Here is a 20,364-nt window from a genome sequence, read left to right as displayed (position 1 = left end):
ATCTGCTATTAGCGAGTTTTGCTATTTCATATTGTGAATAACTAAACTAAGCCCACTTCCACACCGCTCTCTGCAGTCCATGTATACAGGTGGCAGCCTTATGGCTTGCATCAAGCGGCGGCAATCAACTTGTCTTGTTTTCTTAAATTAGATGCATACAGAAGGATATATACGTACAAGGAAAGAAACGTAGTGACAATAGATGTATACGGTATCTGCTATTAGCGAGTTTTGCTATTTCATATTGTGAATAACTAAACTAAGCCCACTTCAACACCGCTCTCTGCAGTCCATGTATGCAGGCGGTGGCCTTATGGCTTGCATCAAGCGGCGGCAATCAACTTGTCTTCTTTTCTTAAATTAGATGCATATAGAAGGTTATATATGTACAAGGAAAGAAACGTAATGACAATAGACGTATACGGTATCTGCTATTAGCGAGTTTTGCTGTAAGGGAGGCGTACTAACGTGCTAGCACAGCCGGGTGTCAGCCGCGCATGCGGAATGACAGGTCCCATCCACCCACTGCGCATACGTATCATGCAGGCACCGCTATATATGCATCTTGTATGGTAAAATTGTTCATTAGTGTCCCAAGGAAATATCTACAAATATTAATAAAGCCCTATATGTCTCATTAGGATCGTGCGCTATGGGTGCTTCATGTAGCCTGCGCCAGCTAACCAAAGGATGATTTGCGTTTTGCGAGAACGACCTTAGCAAATGTATAACATTGTAGACCCCATACTGGCTCGCCGAATTGATCTAAGTTTCAGTGGACGCGCCTTCGGATAGAACAAGCTAGAAAGAAAGAAAATGGCGGAAGAACGAAAACATGTTACTAAATAACAAGCCTAGCTTCACGTGAATCTTTCCTATGAGTATAGAGAGTTCTTTGTCAATTCATGCCCTGTACTTAGTTGGCGGCGGCTCTATCAAGAGGATCTACAGAGCCTGGAAAAGGTACGTCTTGGCCCTTGGGGTACAGGGATGCCGCGGTTAAACGCTGCGAGTAACTTTCTAACAGCGCCGTTAAATGAGCATGCCTGAGGGCGTATGCCCCAGCTATAGCCTTGAGTGAATGAATTTACGAGCGAAGACGCTTGACTCCGTCCGCGTCGTAGACTACGTCATGGACGGTAGCGCTGAAAGGAGCAGCGCAAATTAGCGACGTGGCACGAGCGATGAGACAGTCCGTGGTTTTTTTTTTTCTGTCTCCGTCAGGAGACACGGACGCATCGCTGTACAACTGCCATGGCAAGTGTTGGCGAGAACACAGCGCCGAATTCAGTCGACTATTATGAAACCTCTAAAGATATGCTCTACTTAAATGAAAGTGTCCTTGACGGCGATAACTGACCTGAAATCGGGCTCCCGACCTCGGTGGACGTGCTTCCGTCTGAGGAAAAAAATGACGCAATTTTATTACATATGAATAGCATCACGGTAGTAGCGAAACATAACAGTAGCTGCTGCTTCTTTCTGCGGCTTTTTGGCGAATATCTTTCCAAAGAACTGCTAGTGATGATCAATTATGTAACTGATATGAACTGAACTGAAAATTCCAGTGCTACGCACGTTTTAGAGGATTGAGTGTAATTAAGTTAAGACGCTGTATAGTGTTATGTGCCGTTCGAAAGACCTGGAGGCACATTCTGCAGGACATGCACAGTCGTGGACAAAAATTTGCGGGACGCGGATTTGAGGGAAAAAAAATATTCGCGTTGCCTCGCTAGCCAAGCAGAATGTACTCTTCTAGCAGATGGAGCACGCATGTCTTCTCATGCTTCTATGCATTTCAATGATTTGCTGTGCCTGACCACGCCATAATAAACTTTTTTTTCCCCTCGAATCGGCATCCCGCGAACTTTCATTCATTACTGTACCATCAGGAACCAAACAACTGAAACGCGAGCCCAATCAAAAATATTAGCGGATGGAGAGGAAATACAGGCATGGGCTATAACACTTTCACAGAACGGTCTTTACGTCTTTAATGTAAGAATAAATCGCTCTAGCATTCTTTATCCCTTATGTAATATTTTCAAGTTTTGCACTTTGCATTCCAGTTCTCTTGTTCACGTTTCATTAGACGCTGACAGTACAGTCGCGAGCAGAACACACTCCCTTCATACACTGCAACCTTCAAAAACAGCGCAGCTTCCAGTCTTTGGTGTACCTTTTGACTCAGCGCTTAACTGGGCCACAACCGAAGCAGTTCGGCTAGCAACAACTTTGTCATTACAGCCACAAAATGGCGTTTGAAAAGAGAACGTGGGGAGTTGGCGTGTTAGATGATTTGCACCTGATGTCGCGGGCATCATGTGTGAAGCACAGCTTGCACAGTACAAGCCGGAACAGGTGGAGAGGAGAGGGTCAGAAAGACGTGCAGGTTTGTGCCGCGCTTCTATAATGTAATGTAATGTAATATAATATAATATAATATAATATAATATAATATAATATAATATAATATAATATAATATAATATAATATAATATAATATAATATAATATAATATAATATAATATAATATAATATATAATATAATATAATATAATATAATATAATATAATATAATATAACATAATATAATAAATATAAATTCGGCGCAACATATGAATAAGTTATGCTAGTGTGAGTACGCAGGGGAGACGTAATCTTGTATCACTTTAAAGAGAAAGGATTAAAATGGGAATAAGTTGTCTTCTAGTGCACTCCTATTTATAAAATAGAGTGCATTAGGAGACAGCTTAGTCCCTTTTTACTCCCCTATAGGAGTATTCTTGTTTAGAGTGACGCGTACGAATGTGCAGGATTACCTGCGCAGGATCTTATTACTACATGTCTTTTCGCATTGTGTTAATCTACGTTGTATCATGTAATTTCTTCAGTTATCTTGTTCTGTCCCCCCCACCCTCCTTATGCAGTTCCTAAATAGGGGCCCTTGAGAGTGATAATGATGATGTTTATGCTGACAATTATGATGACGATGATGATCCCAGCGATGTAGTGTCTCCCGTGCGGAAAAGACGACGGCGTCTCTCGGTACACACGAGGAGCAGCAGCGCTCGTGGAGGAAAAGTCTAAAAGGCGGTCAAGGCGTGTGCCGCAACCGCGCCGCCACGCTGGAATCCAGCCAAGCCCCGCGCGCGCCCAACTGCACAGCTCACCACGGGACAGGAGGAGAAGACGACACGGGGAAAAGTGAACGCTTGCGAGAGGCAGCTCGAGGAATGTAATCAACGGATTTCAAAGAAAAGTTCAAAAGGAAAGAACTGACACCGCGGCATCAGGCTGCCACGCTCAGTAGTGGTCGTTGAACGCAAACCTCGCCTTCTAATCAAACTGGTCTCTTCGCGGCGTCACTTATACATGTTTACTGCTAATATTCCGAGTCAGTATAACCCACTGTGGTAATGCCACTCATACATGCTCGCCTTATGATGCAAAAGGATTTTCCGGGCTAGTTGGTTCATTTCTGAATTAAAGAGTTGACTGCGTTAGCTGCGCTTCTGCTGGTGTCCTAACTCTTTCGCGCAGTTAACTCTTTAATTCGCCTTATGAAAATCTTTTCAAGCCGTCAGTGCTGTGTGGTATAAATCGTTCACTGTATAACAACCACAGGTAGCCACATGCATTTATTTATTTACATATTTATTTACTTTATGAATACCACCACCACACCACACCATGATTTTAGCATAGTAGTAAAGACGTAATTAACAATACAATACTACAGTACAAGAAATACACTGGATACCAATGCTGGATGGAATATGGGGTTGGGTTAGAACCCGTGTGCACCTCGGTGAACGTAGCGGAGATACTGCACAACGATCGCTGGTATGATAATGTTGTCTAAAGATTGCCGTGCTTTTACAGGTTTTATCTTTCTCCAGAAAGCGATTTATATAAACAACACGATATCGATATTTAATTTTATGCTTGAGTTTCCTGGCCTTTTTATTTTGCCATGCACTGCTTGAGTGCATTTCACTCAAACACGCTAAGAATAACTATCCTGCACTACACCTGCACTGATCCAACAAATGGTATTTTGGGTAACATAAACGTTAAAATGACACTTAGTAGTACAATCCAACTTTGCCTGCAATAAAAGCAAACATTACTAGTCCAGCGAGAACTTATAGTCACTCGTAGCAGCTCAGCAAAGACTCAGCCGACCATCGTAGCAACTGATTGGCTTTATTCTAAACACCGCTTTATTGCCAGTGCACTATATTCGCACTATTTTTACTCTTGTCATAACCCTGCTCTTATTCAGAAGTTACTGCAGCCCAGGTAACGTCATTGCAACGAAAGGCTCGTTACATTCTCAAGTCGCATGTAAACTCACGGTGTTTCGACGGGACAAGAGCTGTTTGTTCACACACCGGCTGCGAATGTCTAAAATTCTTCGAAAAATTTTTGAATATTGTAATATTGTGAGTTACTGTTATGGAAGTATTGAAGGCAATGGCTCATTCTTCCGATACGTATCAAAATCCATTTTTTAAATTTTTTTCCATCACAATTGCGCCGAGTGCCATAGAAAACCAATATGTAACGTTCTTGACGATAGCAAAAACGTTAATAACAAAAAAAATGCAAGCCTGCCAAGGCAAGATCTGCGGGTATATTGATTGTTGTAGTGAAATCTTACGATCTAAAAAAGACGTTCATAAACTCTTTCCTGTTGAAAAATGCTTTTATCCATAATTGCTGGGCATGCCCATTATAAAATCAGGGCACTTTCTGTGAACAATCCTCAGAAGATTTCAGGCTATTGCACATCTTGCAAGCTCCGTTAGAAACTCCCGTTAGACCGTTAGAACGGTAACGGTCCGTCACCGAGCCGTGAGCAGCAGAAAATCTTCACTTTGCGGAGCTTTAAATCTTGCACCAGTCAGCGTGCCCAGTCTTGAAGCGCGGAGCCCATGCGAGGCATTGCGGAGGAAACGTCGCATCGAATTTACTCTGCAGCATCAAAAGCCCAGACGCCCACGTAGCCCTTCCCGATACCAGGCCGGAAGTCTGCAGCTGTGCTGGGCGAAGGGGGGTATTGAATGGCGCTTTATAGATTGCAGCCGATCGTGATACAATGCGCACAATGGCGGCGGCGAGCAGACGATACGACGAGCGCTGACTGAATCTGTTTGAACGTCCACTTCAAAGCAGACGGAACGGAAGCGCTGCTGAGAGGCGGAGACGGCCGCGTAACTGGTAAGCATCCCCCCCCCCCCCCACACACACACACACCCAACACTCCGACAGACTAGTGCTAGTTTGGCCGAGTTTACGTACGAGGTTACAGCCAAGGCCGAGCGAGATATTTGCCTTCTGTTGCTATCCGCGCTATCGGCACGCGAAGACGCTGACGACAGCGCGCTGCGCGTCTGTTTACCATTTTCGAAGCATACGCAGCGGAATCTTCTGTTTCTTATGTATCTTTTCTTTAAATTCAGCGCAGATACGTCAGCATAAAGGAGCTCTCTTTAGAAGAAAAAACAGTCGAGCCAGTGCGTTTATTATTCAAACGCGAAAATATCAATCCTTCTTCGACATGTGTTCGAGGTGGTTAGGCTTAGCAGATGCGCGCCCGCGAAACCGCAAGGAAGCATAGTCTGCTTCGGTAACATGCGATTTGGCAGAATATCGGTGATTAATAACCGCAGGCGTAACCAAACAGTGGGCACATTATGAGGGAGGTGCAGCCTAAAATCAGTTAGGATGTGAAGTTGTGCCTTACCAATAAGCAATAACTCAGGTTCGGTTATCTGCAAAAGTAACCAGTAATTTTATTTTTTTTTATGGTGTCACCCAGGTCACGTCTAATTCGTTCGATGTTTGAAAACAGACGCAATAAAATTATCCCAGTGGGATCGTCTATTTCAAACTTGCATTTAAGCGAAGTTAAATTTTAACTGTGCGGGTCACTGACAAGCTATTAATATTAAGCACCTTAACTAGTAACCGTCAGGTGTGCTGCAATAATCTAGGCCGCAAAACTTCCAACAACGTAGCCGGATTACATCATCGGAACTGCTTGTAATCCCTTACTTTACAGTCTGGCGTAGTCGCATATCCTCCCACAGAATTGGCGGCGGCAAAACAATGGCCAATAAAACGCCGACCGGACAGGAGGAAGAGGAGGAGGAGGAAATAAAGTAAGGAGAGAGGGGGGGGGGGGCAGCAAGGGAATGCCGTTCGAAGAAGAGCCAGAGACACGCAGCTGTGAGGGCGTCACGTTTTTAGCGGCAAGCGCGAAAGCTCACGCGGGCGCGCGAGCCAGATGGACACGGGCCATCATTTTTTTACGAGGCGTGCTGTTCGCGCATTCTCTGGCTAAAGGTGCAGTGAAGAGGAATCTGAACTCGTCTTTTTGCCGCGGGAACTCAATCTGCACGTTCCGAGCATTCTAAGAAACTTCGATTTATTGCACTGTGTGGCTGATTTTCCTAATTAAATCGAAGTAACGTCCGGCTCCCGCCTTTTTTTTTTTTTAATTCTCCCTCGTACGGCGGGCGGAGTCGACCACCGCGTGGAGCGCCTTTCATCCAGTCCCGTGGCGGCTTGCCGCTCTGCCATCGGCGGAGTAATACGTAGTAGTCCGTAGTAGCAAATAGTCCGCGCGTATTTTTATTTCTGCGGGCTTATTTTGCGGCTATATTATCTGCGAATGAAACTATTTATTCACGGAAACCTAAAAAGCAAAATAAAGCGAAAGCAAAGCCTCCACGAAGCTGGCTGCAAGGCACTCCACGCATTGGTCGACTCCGCCCACCGTACGAGGGAGAATTAAAAAAAAGGCGGGAGCCGGACGTAAATTCGATTTAATTAGGAAAATCAGCCACACAGGGCAATAAATCGAAGTTTCTAAGAAAGCTCAGAACGTGTAGATCGAGTTCCCGCGGCAAAAAGACGAGTTCAGATTCCTCTTCAGTGCACCTTACCTTATGCGAAATGCCCTGCCATCTAGCGGTCGCCGCGCGCGATCCGCCATGTTGGAGGATAGCCGCCGGATTCACAGCACGTACTGGTACACGCTCGTCGCGCGCGCTCGAGTTTCACCGACCTCAATATGCTCACATATTGCTCATTGCCTTGCTGTACGCAGAAGGGTCACAAAGAAGCCCAGGGAAAAAAGGCAAGAGCGCTTGATTTGAGCGCATTTCTATTTTTGGACTGCGATCCCCGACATCCGCGGCACAAATGTTGCAGAACCGTCCCTACATGTCGAGACATCGCGCAACACATTCCGTTATCGCCATGTAGCAAATGAAATTAGAAATAAGCTTTGTAGGCACGAAGAAAATATCACACAAAAGCTGTTTTTCTGCTGCGATTGCCCGTGAAGTGCTGCGATTATCGGCCTCGCAAGGGAGTAATCGTGATCAGCTGTTGAGTGGTACGGGTCGCGCTTTGTGAGAACCGTCGCTCCTAGCGTTATCCGCTGCAGCGGTTACACGCGTTAGTTTTTAGTGCGAATATTTGTTTCAACGGAAACACTAGCAAGGGTCAAGTGCCCGTGGCACGGAACGTTTGTGCTCTGCAAGTCAGTCAATCGTTTCTATTAGGCCAGGGAAAGGTGCCTATTTTGTGGAGCGACGGCCTGTATGCTTTTAGCTATTTCACTGAACCGGCCGGTTTCCACGAAACCGTGTGTTGTGTAAAAAAAAAAAAAGAAAGGACCGTAAGGGCAGCCGCTCAAGCGGTACCATAGTTCCAACTAGTAGCGGGAATGCATAACGCTTGTAGAATCCTCCAAAAATATCAGTGCACAACTGCTTGCTCGTCGTGGTAAAACCATAGACACTGCTGCATTCACGGGCTACGTGTTTTTAACGGCGATAGTCCAAGAATGGTAAGCACTTGTGTAGTGGGGTCGTGCGGCGACCCAGGGGTCTATGTGCCCGGTAATAATAATAAAATGTTTGCTCTCTCGGTCTAGGGCACTAGGGCAAACTAGGGGCTCTAGAGCACTAGGGCAAACCATCAAATTATGTATGAACTTTTCAAGGAAAATGAAAAGCGTCGCATGTTGAGAGGCCACTTTTTTCGACACTACCAACATGAGCGTGAAGTTTACTATCGTTTGCTTTCGGCGCCGACACAGCACACCGAAAACGCAACCACAACAGCAGCAATTCAAGCAGCACGCTCGTCCGCAAAAAGTATCGAACCAAATAAAAACTGACTCAAACTAGACCGAAATGCGCACATTTTTAGCCGTAAACGAAAATTACACTTGTTCGTACATTTCTTGGTGTTCAGCCTCGGCAAACATGTAGCTCCGTACTCGGTGGCGTTCGGAAAGTGGTTTGGACGCGTAGTAAGTGTCTACGAAGTCACTTAGAATCTTGGGCAGCAGAAACACGTCGACTGACCATTCAGTCATGTTTACAGGCTCAAGTGACGTAAATAAGATTTTCGAGCCAGCACAGCAGTAAGGAAGTTAACGCAGGGCACGCCTAAATCCAGACAGCAGAGGCGGACCGAGCTTCTGTCATCCTCCAACATGGCGGATTTCCACTGGTTCTTTTCTCCGATAGATGGCAGCAATTTTGCATAAGGTCTAAGCTACTGCTATGCATATGCCGCAGCAGACTCAGAGCGTGTAGTCTCTCACTGTCGTCTTTCGCGGCTTTTACCGAGAAGGGTGCCAGTACACATGATATTATCGTGGATGTCTCACCCCACCGGACGAACGACGGGGCAGAAGAGGTGGGCACTGTTTTACGGCTGCAGATCACACGAGATGTAAACAGCGTACGTAATAAAAGCCAGAGCTTGGCTGCGCCCGTGGTAGTATCGGCGTAAAATTAGGTACACTCTACATTTCGTGACCTTCTCCTGTAATGCTGATATTTATGTATGTACAGTCTTTGTCAAAAGTAACCGGGCAACGGTGGTTTGTTTCCTAACCGCGTTGCGAAGCACTTACGGCAGCCCTTAAGCTCTGATTTTGTGTAAAGTGAGCCCTTGTCTTCACGTTTTGACATCTTTCGGTCTTTAGAGGTGCCGTAAAGACTCCGGTATGCGGTTGAGAAGCAAAAACCTGTTGCTTGGTTACTTTTGGCAGATCGGTACGTGTATCACACGATGGAAATAAAATACACGGGTGGTGGTGGTGGCGATGGTGATGATGATGATTATCTGTACATAAAATGCACACCTGATAAAAGCGGAACAAATATTTTCTTGTGCATAACGCGGAATCACACGGAAGGCGAATGAACACTCAAGCCAAATACAGGTAAAATAGGAGTAACTGTCGCATTTAACCCTCGCTACTAACCGTTAATAGTTGTGAAGATAAACAGCATATGGCTGATAATCGTCGTGCAGCTAGTCTCTGAGGGAGTAATCGTAATACCTTTTACGGAGCTAAAAGACTGATCTGTATAACCTTTCTTTATCCTTTATGGCTAAGGGTGAAACTGTCGTGATTGCGTTAAAGTTATATATCGAAGGGAGTAGTAAAGGCTAGCAGTGCCCAAACAACACGCAACTCGACAAGCTGGCCTCGAATTATATAAAGGTTGACTCCCGCTGACACTGTGCTCTCAGAGACGACATAGGCAGCGACTGGAAAGGGCCCGTTAGTAAGGGGGTATAATTACTCATTAATAAAGACGCCGACCAGCCATTAGTAAGCTGCCATCCGACAGGCAGTAGCCGAACGAAGCGCCACCTGCCACGGCGAGAGCGGAGGAATGGACAACCTCAAGGTGGCTGCCTCGGAAAGATCCCGGATTGTGGCTGGATGGATGGAAGATAGGAGAGTCCCCTTTGAAGCGGGGTGGTGGCAGTTGCCACCATGCTCGGCTTTTTTTTTAAATTTTTGTTTGACTGTTGTAAATCGTTACTAAAATTCGCCATTTTCTTTCAATAAGTTTTCCTACACTTCTAACCTTATGCTAACTCTCTGCTTTGGAGCCACCAATCTTCCAATCGGTTTTTGCTAACTTCCACCGCAGATTTATTTACACGACCATTGTTATCTCGGGAAGAGCGACTGCGCCTGCACCGACATCCGGATGGATACCATTACATTTGAGTTTAAGGTGTTCAATGTTTCTACAGATCTGCCACATACAGCACATGTGACATCTTCGTTAATTTTTTTTTTTTTGTAGCTGCGGTTTCGAAGACACCCTGACCTAGCTTTCAAAGAGTAAGGCACTGCCTCTTGAGTTATCATAGAAAAATCATTTCTTGATCTGCTTTTTCCAGTATCGATATAGTTCCACACTATGCTTCTTTTCCATTGAGTGAATCCAATTTTTAACTTCCGCGTTTTTAACCTGTCGTTTAATGCTCTTTCTTTCTCCTTCCTGGTGTCCTCATACTTACTGGTTAGTTTCCTAGTTCTTTTCCGCCACTGTGAGTCAGCGCTCTCTCTGTATAAGTATTTATATACCTTAGCTGCCCACCTGTTATCGCCCAGTTTCCTCAGGCGTTCTTCATATTCTACTCAGCTTACACTAGCAGCGTACCACGGCACCCCCTGGCGATAGCAGGTGGCTTGCGAAGAGCCGCGCTCAAATTTCGCATTAGAAGCCACCGTAATCGTCTGTCGATTTTTTTTATCTCTAGTGTTGTCCCCAGTCTACAACTAGTCAGCGAGACACGGTACTGGGTGGCAGCTCTTAGCCTTCACGTCTGAGCCGGATTGGTAACACAGAGAGGCCACACGATTGCGCATGCTTACCGCCTATACTCGTACGGGGCACCATCCACGGAAATGGCGCGCACTGAATTCAGATGCACGGTTTTATTAAACCGCTATTAGCGCTAAGAAACCACGTTTCTAACTCTTCTCTCGCTAGGGGCTTCGAAGAGTTGCTCAAGTGACTCACACCCTTACAAGCTGAGTGCATACGTGACCACGCCCCTTGACAAAATCGTCAACTCGGCACACTGCCCGCTTGACTGCGCGACCGAAGCCTTCTTTATGGAGAGGATCCCCAGATGCTTTCGACGACAGCGGACGAGAGATGGGGGGGCCCCTATTATTTTGGTGTGGGCGCGCTGTCCCCAGTCAAGCGGTGAAACCCAAACAGGCAGTTTATTACTACGTGGGCGACGCAGGACATCCAAGGAAAGAGAGTGAACGAGCGCGCAGTGCGGGTCTCTCGGAGTAAAGAAAAGAAAAAAAATGAAACTAAAACCCACAACCGCATGGCTGAAGACAAAAAAAAAAGCAAAAATAAAAGGCTAAAAGCCATCTGAGAAAAGAAACGCGCTTTGTGTGTGGGCCGAGATGCATGAGAGCCAAGCGCAGGACGCGAAGGGAAAGAGAGGGAAAGGACGAAAGATGAGCAGTGAAAGCAAGAAGATAGAGGAAGAAAGAAGTAAAAATAAAAAGGATGGACAGAAGAGGGAATACTCCACGCGTCGTTTGTGGGGCAAAGTGTCGCCGCGCCATTTATGCGAACAATGGACGAGCCAGTCCCGTTTCCTGACTCGTACGTATATTTATAGCTTACGTAAGCGCCTCAGCGCGCACGTTGACGCAGATGCAGGCACGGAAAGTATAAACAAAAGAGATACAAAAGGAAAGGCGACGATGGGGGCTTAGAAAGCTGGAGTAAAACAAATAAAGTCGCAGGAAAACCATGCCATGTGTTCTGCGAACCTCTTTGGCTTTTATTCTTTTATTCATGGCTGTCAATTAGAATATGCACTTTCATCTGAAACACTTGTAGTATATCCGAAACTTGTTACCACTATGTAAATACCCGGCACCCAAGGACAGCATGTATTTAGAGCTTCGGTATTGAGCATTAGGCAGAAAGTTTAGCTTCAAAGCATCAGACCGTGCGTTCGAATGCAGCGGCCGCATTTCGGCTGGGGTGGAATGGGGAAAAAAAAAACTTCCACCTGTGTTGCCCTCTTTGTTAGCTCAAGGCGAACCCAAATCGGTAGGAAAAGATCCCGAGCCATCTACCATCACGTGTCACGTAGACTGCGGTGGAACGTGTGATAACCTTTAACACTATGTAGCAAGTTTATTTTCCTCATGAGCGCGCGCTTCAATGGAATATTTTGCCTCTCCAACCGGTGGCGTACGATGTAAATACATTAATTATCAGAGAAGAGCTTTAAGGAATACCTTGAATATATAAACATAAACGAATACATAAGAAATAGCTTGATAGCTTGACCGAGTACGCATTTGTCTCTAAGTCTGCGTGCCGACAGATGTGGCGAGTGCTTGCTTCGCGTCGAGCTCGCTTGTGCAGCCTTGCTTGTGCACGTATACTACCACAACAGCGTGTGTATATATAGTAACATTGCGCATGCGCTGCACGTACGTCGTTGCGTAGCACGTACGTGAATAATTGGCACACGTTGCCGTTCGTGCAAAGGGCAAACCACGTTCACACAGTTCCGCCTGTGTGCTATAGTATGTCACATGCATTGCACGTGCGCACTTGAACATCGTCTGTAGCGATGTTAATAAGTGATCGAATGAAAAAAGGAATGAGTAACAATCACATACACACCGTTGTGCCTTATGTGGTGCAGATCACGTATTGTGTTATACTCGACCCTATATAGATGCGTCTCGCAAATGTCGAGTGCACGGATAATGATTGGCCGACGGTCCGTCAGCCAACCAATCATGATCAACGCCCCCTAGAGGAGGAAGGAAGAACAAGTGGTGCTGATCGAGAACCGTGGTGATATGCATAAGCCAGCTATATGCATATTAAGCTGGATTACATCGTTATGCTTTTCCCAGAGCCTATACCTTCCATGTGTCGGTCGCGGATAAATAGCTGTAATAGCAGGGGTATTCACGCAAGTTAGGTTGTGTATATAATATTCACCTTGAAATACGCCCGACTAATTACTCCTCTCAAAGAGTAGTTCTTTGAATATAATCGGTTATTTGTGAGATCTCGAGGTCGGTAAAAGAACGTTGCTGAAATTCCGGTACAGGTTTCGAAATTTGTCGCGTACATTGCAAGAGAAAGCCGATTCACCCATATTTGATTGAGGGAAACCTGTGCGTTCTGATACGTGCGACGCATGCTCGGTATATACTTCAATGTACACACTGTGCCCGGAAATTGCTTCCCTATAACGGTAATGACGGATAACGCTGCGAACGCCGACTCAATGCGGAGTACGCCGCACTCGCCGAACTTTTCTCCCATTTCGGAAACGCAACTCAGTGTCGGGGAGGCGCATTCGTGCGAGATATGCCGTGGCATACTTCCTGGCCCCCTCAGAACATTTGCTTCTCTTTCTGAACATCTCGGAATGCGCGAACGGATGAAAGGTTAGCCATTCGATGCGGATGAAGGGTTTTCCTCCCTTGAATGCAACGCACAGCACAAAGCTCTTTCGGTAAGCGCGCCGGCGTTCTTATAAGACCATATACAGAAGGCATTTGTTGCAGCTCTTCCGCCGGTCATGTGTTGCCACTGTAGTTGAGCAGCATTCACAAAACAACCCAGATTGTGCACGTACACACATTGTGCGCGAAAAATGAGAGAGAGAAACAGACGACTATCTCCCGTGCAAAGGGCAACAGAAAAGTGGTGTTCGCAGTTTCGCACCACCACTGTATACGAGCGGTCTCTGACCGTACACGCATTCATAGATCCTATAGACTGAGCTATATCAACTGCAGACAGCACGAACTCCGAATATGTTACAAACTTACAGTACACGAATGTTATAGCCAGAAAGCGTCTTTTTATTCTATGGCTTTTCTTTTAAAGACAGGAAGAATGGAGTGAAAGATCATATTTACAGATTCCGGAGCATTCTTCGACTACTACTATACACCTGTGGGTCCTTATGCAAAATAAGTTAGCAAATTTCTATACCGCGCACAGTTTCGTGCATAAAGCCCAAGTCACTCTATTACGCTTGGGCTGTTTTCAGCGAAGTGTAACATGCCAACGGCTAAGTTGGGAGGACCAACGTTTCAGACGCGCTAGATCTACACCCCTGCGCGCCGAAAGAAACGAGGAAGTCACTAAATTAGATTCTTCAGCACCATCAGCCTGCAGTGAAGAAAGATTTCGCCGGCTGGCCTTGTTGGCGCCGTTCGCTAATTACATACTACCTCTGTACAATCTGTACAGTTGTCTTTTCCGTCTATCTCTAAATAGCCTATTCCACGCCCCGTCCACTTACATTCCCAACCGTTAAGAAAGAAGTTATCGGGCATTTACGGAAACCGCAATGTGTACGGCTGCCGTGCTTCTTTGTCAATTGCTGCAGGATTTTTTTCGCCGTAATAATAATGGGTTGATTTTTTTCTCAGGTACAAGGAAGGAAGTAGCTGCAATAAAACTGCTAAGAAAAGCAGCCTGACGGTGCGGCTGCCCCCGTACCGTTCACGGAATTCGACAACAAAAGACAAGTACCCAACAGAAACATTTACATGCATGGCTAAATAACGAATTAAGTCATAGTCGAAGCACAAAAACACAACTAAGTACATCAGTTAAAACACATGAAATAAATACAAAGAAGTACGCAAAAATAGGAAACACTGTTCGCTTTAAGAGGCTTGTGAATAAAAGCTTTCACTGTCGGCGCGGTAGCTAAGACATCGTGAGTAGGTGTCTGCGTCCTGCACGCTGCGTTTTCTGCATATTCTTGCCGATCGGAAACATTTCTGACACTGGACTCTGGACTCTGGACACTGGACTTTAGACACTGGACTCTGGACACTGGACTCTGGACACTGGACTCTGGACACTGGACTCTGGACACTGGACTCTGGACACTGGACTCTGGACACTGGACTCTGGACACTGGACTCTGGACACTGGACTTCAGACACTGGACTCTGGACACTGGACTTCAGACACTGGACTTCAGACACTGGACTTCAGACACTGGACTTCAGACACTGGACTTCAGACACTGGACTTCAGACACTGGACTCTGGACTCTGGACTCTGGACACTGGACTCTGGACACTGGACTCTGGACACTGGACTCTGGACACTGGACTCTGGACACTGGACTTCAGACACTGGACTTCAGACACTGGACTTCAGTCACTGGACTTCAGTCACTGGACTTCGAATTTTTGGAAAACTAGACTCTGGAAAACTAGACTCTGGAAAACTAGACTCTGGAAAACTAGACCCTGGAAAACTAGACCCTGGAAAACTAGACCCTGGAAAACTAGACTCTGGAAAACTAGACTCTGGAAAACTAGACTCTGAAAAACTAGACTCTGAAAAACTAGACTCTGAAAAACTAGACTCTGAAAAACTAGACTCTGAAAAACTAGACTCTGGAAAACTAAACTCTGGAAAACTAGACTCTGGAAAACTAGACTTTTTAAGTAGCTTTTTGAAATCGACTTTGGAAACCGTATTGTGGGCATCAGACATTGGACACCACACAATGGAAATCAAACTTTGGCCATCAAAGTTCAAGCATTGGGCACAAGACATCGGTGATTGACTATTAAAGATTTAAAGTTAAACGTTCACTTCGCGACCTGGCATGACATCACAGTGGACCTCATGGTAAGTACACATACCCCAGTATCAGCGGTCGCGGTGAAATAAATGCCCAAACACCGCGCGCAAAGCAAGCAGACGACCGCGTTCTGTCGGCCCTGGCCAAGCTGCTGCACGGTCGGTCGCCCTCGGGCTTAGAAGAAGCAAGAAGCGGTCTGACCGCTCCTTTGGGAGGCATGCGGTAGCGGGCCCGCTATGCAGGAAGCGATCACGGCGCGTCCGACCGACGGCTTCGCGAGGAGGATCCCCGGAATTCCGATCGACGAGGCCGCGCAGCGCACACGGGCCAAAGCATGCATGACGGCCGCCCTCGGGGCAGTCTGAATGAGTGCAGCGCCGGGCCTTGCCAGCTGTGCACTGTAGCGGCGTGCTGAGCTTCGTTCGCGTCTCTAAATCATACCGCAACTCTTTCTCTTTTATGTACATACCCTTCTCCATGCGATTGTATATGTGGCTCGGAGTTAACGGCAAAAGAGCAGGGACAGGCAAACCCAATGAAGTTCGATGCACTCGAGGCGTCTTCGGAAAAGCGGCTATTCTCACCGTTGCGATACAATAGACTTCGATTTCCAGTCCGGAAAAAAAATTCGCTGTGGCTTAGCTTGGTTAAGCCCGGTAATTGCGAAAGCAATATCCGTACCTACGCCATGGTTCAGCTGGTAGTGTAGCTGGTGGCGGTGCTTGTGGTTAGACTTGTGGTGATGCATCGGTTATACAATCCAATCCAATCCACTCCAATCCAATGTAATCTAATGTAATCTACTCTAATTTAATTTAATCTAATCCAGTCCAGTCAAGTCCAGTTCAATCCAATCCAATGTAATCCAATCTAATTCAATCTAATGCAATCAAGGTGAAATGAAGGTCAATGGTGGTCACCGCCGCGGCACGGCAAAGGCGCGAAAGTGCAAGTAGTATTGCTTTCGCAATAAAAAATTAAAATTAAGCAAAGTGAATTAGCCAGTATGCGACTGCTGGAACTGCGTTCGCTGTAGCTGCGAGTTCGAATGGTAAATTTGTTTTATAGAGGTGTTTAGATATGTGCAAGCGCACAGCTGGAGTTAAAACATGTGACCGTATGAGGTACAACCTTTGTCAGAAATTTAGAGCCAGGGGGGTTTCCTTCTAAGCCATGTAGTGGGGCTCAGGTAGCATTCGTGATAGTCCTACCCACTGGAGGGGACAGGACCAGAAATCTTCTTACCTTCAGGCGAGCAGTAACGCTGGGGACGCATTACGAGGCGCACGGTGGAGCTCAGAAGCCCTGGGCTCTAAACTTCTGACAAGGGCTGTACCTTCAGGAGGACAGATATCACGTGGTCTGTTAAATTAACACAGTGGATAAGAAGAGAACGGTAACATAGATGGGGCCTGCAGAATGTTAAGTGTGGTGATTATATCCGGAAATTTGCTGGTATAGTAGGTGGTTGAATGACCATGGCTCGTGAAAGACAAAACTGATAGAAGCGGAGTTCACCCGGTTTCTGACGATGACGACGATTGCGGTGGTGCTGGTGGTGAAGAAATTGCAATTATTAATTTATTTTCTTCTTCGTTTCATCTCTGTGCAAAGATCGGACAAATCGCGGATATTACCTCACCGGAATTCTCCACAACTATGCCGTTTACACAAAAATGAGCAATTTCATTGCACGCCGTAACCTTCCCCCCGATGAGCGGCTGTTTACACAGCGAGAAAATTAACCAAACGTCAATAAGCTCTTTTAATCCGAGATGTCCGCAGCTAAGCAGAAAACGCTGTATTCAGAACGAAAAAACGATGATATATACAGAGTTTTGTGCATTGCAAACTCGCAGGAGCTTTTTCGGAGTGCGCTGCAACTAGGTAGCAATTTCTTTGCCTGTGACGAATTTAGTCCTCTTCATATCGCAAATGGGCCGTCGCCGGGTCAGTGCAGCGCTGTAAATGGTCGCCATGGCAACCATATCCTGCGTTATACGACGAATGCAAGACACACAGCGAGAGCTTTCGTTGAGTTTAGCATGATGCGCAGCAGACCGCAAACACTTGTCAATTTTTTTTTTCGTGCTAACCAGCGAACTCAGTAAATCATATTTCTCAGAACACAGAACTTGGTAGAATGGTCTTCGGTATAATGTAGACAGGTTTTGTCACCAAATATATTATTCCCTTCCTTTTCAAAATTTTAGGATGACTTGAATGTGCAAGCAAAAAAGCGTGATACCGAGTCCTCGGAGTACCTTCTGTAATAATCCTGGCGTTTTGATTTTTGCGATTTCTAAATACTCTAACGCTTTCCACAAAATTTTATGCACTGCTGCATAAAATTTTATGCTGCATGCATAAAACCGGCTTAGCCCATTCATCAGCGGTCCCGTCGCGGTGGCTCAGTGGTTATGGCGCTCGGCTGCTGACACGAAAGACGCGGGTTCGATCCCGGCCGCGGCGGCCGAATTTCGATGGAGGCGAAATTCTAGAGGCCCGTGCACTGTGCGATGTCAGTGCACGTTAATGAACCCCAGGTGGTCGAAATTTCCGGAGCCTTTCACTACGGCGGCCATCATAGCCTGAGTTGCTTTGGGGCGTTAAACCCCAATAAACCAAACCATTCATCAGCGAAAACTGTTATAGCTTAGGTTTTGCCATTTAGGTTACTCCCACCATCAACCCACTCTCTCATCCCTCTCCACTTGCCCTTTCCATCCTCTCCCCTAAACATGGAGAGAGAGAGGTTCCCTCTTTCCACTCACACCTGCCACAGTTGACAAGTGACGGCCACTGAACTGAATTAAATTAAAATAATTACACGGTAATCAAGGCCTAACGGCTAAAGCTATATTATGCCACGGTAGAATGCAAGGCTTTATGACTAAACCAAAACTATAAGAGCTTTCGCTTTGAAACAACATTTGGTGTTTATGTCTGCAAACAACTAACGGACTTTCTAGAGGACTGCATAAACAATTTAGGCGAAACCAACTCGTTTTGAAAATAAACGGCGAACGGCGTTTGAAAGGGTCAAAATTGCTGCACGAATTCCATAGAGGAAGGGGTTCATAGCCCCCGACTGTGCTGGATCTTCGGCGCGAAGACATATTGTTATAAAGATATCCCGGAGTAAAGAAAACCACCTCGCATCCCGCCGTGAAACGAAAGGCCGCCCGGCGTTATAGCGTCCAATGCTCCTTCCAGCTTCCTAACCAAAACCGCCGCTATATATACCAGCAGGCGGCTGCGCTCTCGCAGAACAAGCCGTGCTACACAAGCTCGCTATACGTTACCGTTAGGTCAACTTAAAAAGCAACAACCGGTCAACGCACTTTCCAAGGCAGCACGGCGTGAAACCCCTTTAATGCGGCGTAAACCAAGCCTATATAGCTACACACGTACTGAGGGCCTAGAGCGAGCAAATGCGCCAATACATCAAGCGCGTTTTTGATACCCATCTTTTTCTTTCACTTTTGTCTTCTTAGGGCCTCTTACACACGCACCTACACGAGTTCAACAGTTGTCGCGCCAACTGGTGAGAAGAAAAGAAAAAGAAGAAGGTGGCCGCAGCCTTGAGTAACGGAGACAGCGGCGACGTGTGCTCTAGCTGCAGGGCGCGTACGAAGCCACGTGGTGCCAATAACCGGGACGCGGCGCAGCCGCAGATCGCTTTGTGTGACACGCCGGCTGTTGCTTCTGCTGCGGCAGCATTTGGCCTCGGGCGCCGCTCCAATCTAACGTAGCGGGCGGCCCCGAAGGTTCAACGATGGGGGTCAAAGAACGGAGACGCTTCCATCCCCCCTCCCCCCCACTCCCCCCTCATCACTTCGCTTCTGAGCGGCGGTGCCGGCTCTTTCTCTCTCTCTCCTCTGCACTGAACGGCGAGGAAGGCTTGCTGGGTTGCGAAATCGAAGATGTGCCGCCATTTTCGGAGTACAGTTCGCACACGGTGCAACTCGAAGAGGCTCGATGGGGCTTAAAAATTAATTAATTGACGCAAAAAAAGGGGGGGAAAACTGATGATGCACTAAGTCCGTGGCAGGTCTCTTTTTGTGTTAGTGGCGGAGACGGATGGGCTCTTGCTGCCTCACCACGGAGAATGTCCGCAGGGTGGAATTTCGCCCAGCTTTTGTTGCTCTGTCCGCACCTGTCACACACTCGGCAAGTGCCAAATGGCATATCCCGTCGTAGAAAGCTGTCCATTAGTGCTTACTTGGCCCGGATAAGTTCGGAACACACACACTAAAATTACTTTATCATTACCAATGTTACTTCCTAACCTATTTTTCAGCTTCACAATGCGTCGTTACTGTAATTCGAGTCGTCGGAGCTGAGAACTTTCATTATTGCTGAACCGACAAATAAATGGTCGCTGGATAGCTTTAGTTGGCATTTTCACAGCTGATAGTCATTTTCCTCAATGCCAGAATCTTCATCTCCCTTGCATACTAGCTTCCAAACCCAGGCTAGCCCTCTTGGGCTACCATACTTGGACTTACACACTCTGCCTGGCTCACTTGGTCTTTCACACTGCACACTCGTGCAAGCACACTCAGGTTTCCACACTTGCAAACGCTGATGATCAGCCGCGTGATTTCACTCTCTCTCTCGAAGGGTAAGACGAGCGAGAGATGCTTACGGCATTTAAGATAGCAGCCAGTCATCCTCGAGGTGGCACCGGAAGCGCAGCTCCAACACGACTGTCAGTACCAGCGATTTTTACGATCCTGTACCACCCGTCTCTGAACTGTCAGCGTCGAACGAAGCGCGAACGGGACAGTTGGAATGGGAGTAGAATATTTTACTTGACGCTGGCTGTCTATTAATGCGTTTGAGGTTCACTTAGTTAGATGGCCGCTGCGTACAAGTGTCAATAGGCCT

The 20,364-nt window shown here is 46.5% G+C and overlaps 1 protein-coding gene across 4 annotated transcripts in view; it reads right to left on the bottom strand.

Moving 5' to 3' along the window:
• Positions 1 to 20,364, bottom strand: part of Moe (moesin) — a 129,008-nt gene that overhangs the window by 57,997 nt on the left and 50,647 nt on the right. For 3 of the 4 annotated variants that reach the window (XM_089572089.1, XM_089572093.1, XM_089572091.1), the window contains one exon: positions 1,361 to 1,399. The exons of the other annotated variant lie outside the window; for it this stretch is intronic. The gene's annotated coding sequence lies outside the window, so the exon portion shown is untranslated. The remainder of the gene's footprint in view (positions 1 to 1,360; positions 1,400 to 20,364) is intronic. 4 annotated transcript variants of the gene reach the window in all.

This window comes from Amblyomma mixtum, chromosome 2, assembly GCF_055824585.1.
Source record: "Amblyomma mixtum isolate Tamu chromosome 2, ASM5582458v1, whole genome shotgun sequence".
NCBI classification, from domain to species: domain Eukaryota; kingdom Metazoa; phylum Arthropoda; class Arachnida; order Ixodida; family Ixodidae; genus Amblyomma; species Amblyomma mixtum.
The sequence above is the reverse complement of the archived record's forward strand: the minus strand, read 5'-3'. Positions and strand labels throughout refer to the sequence as shown.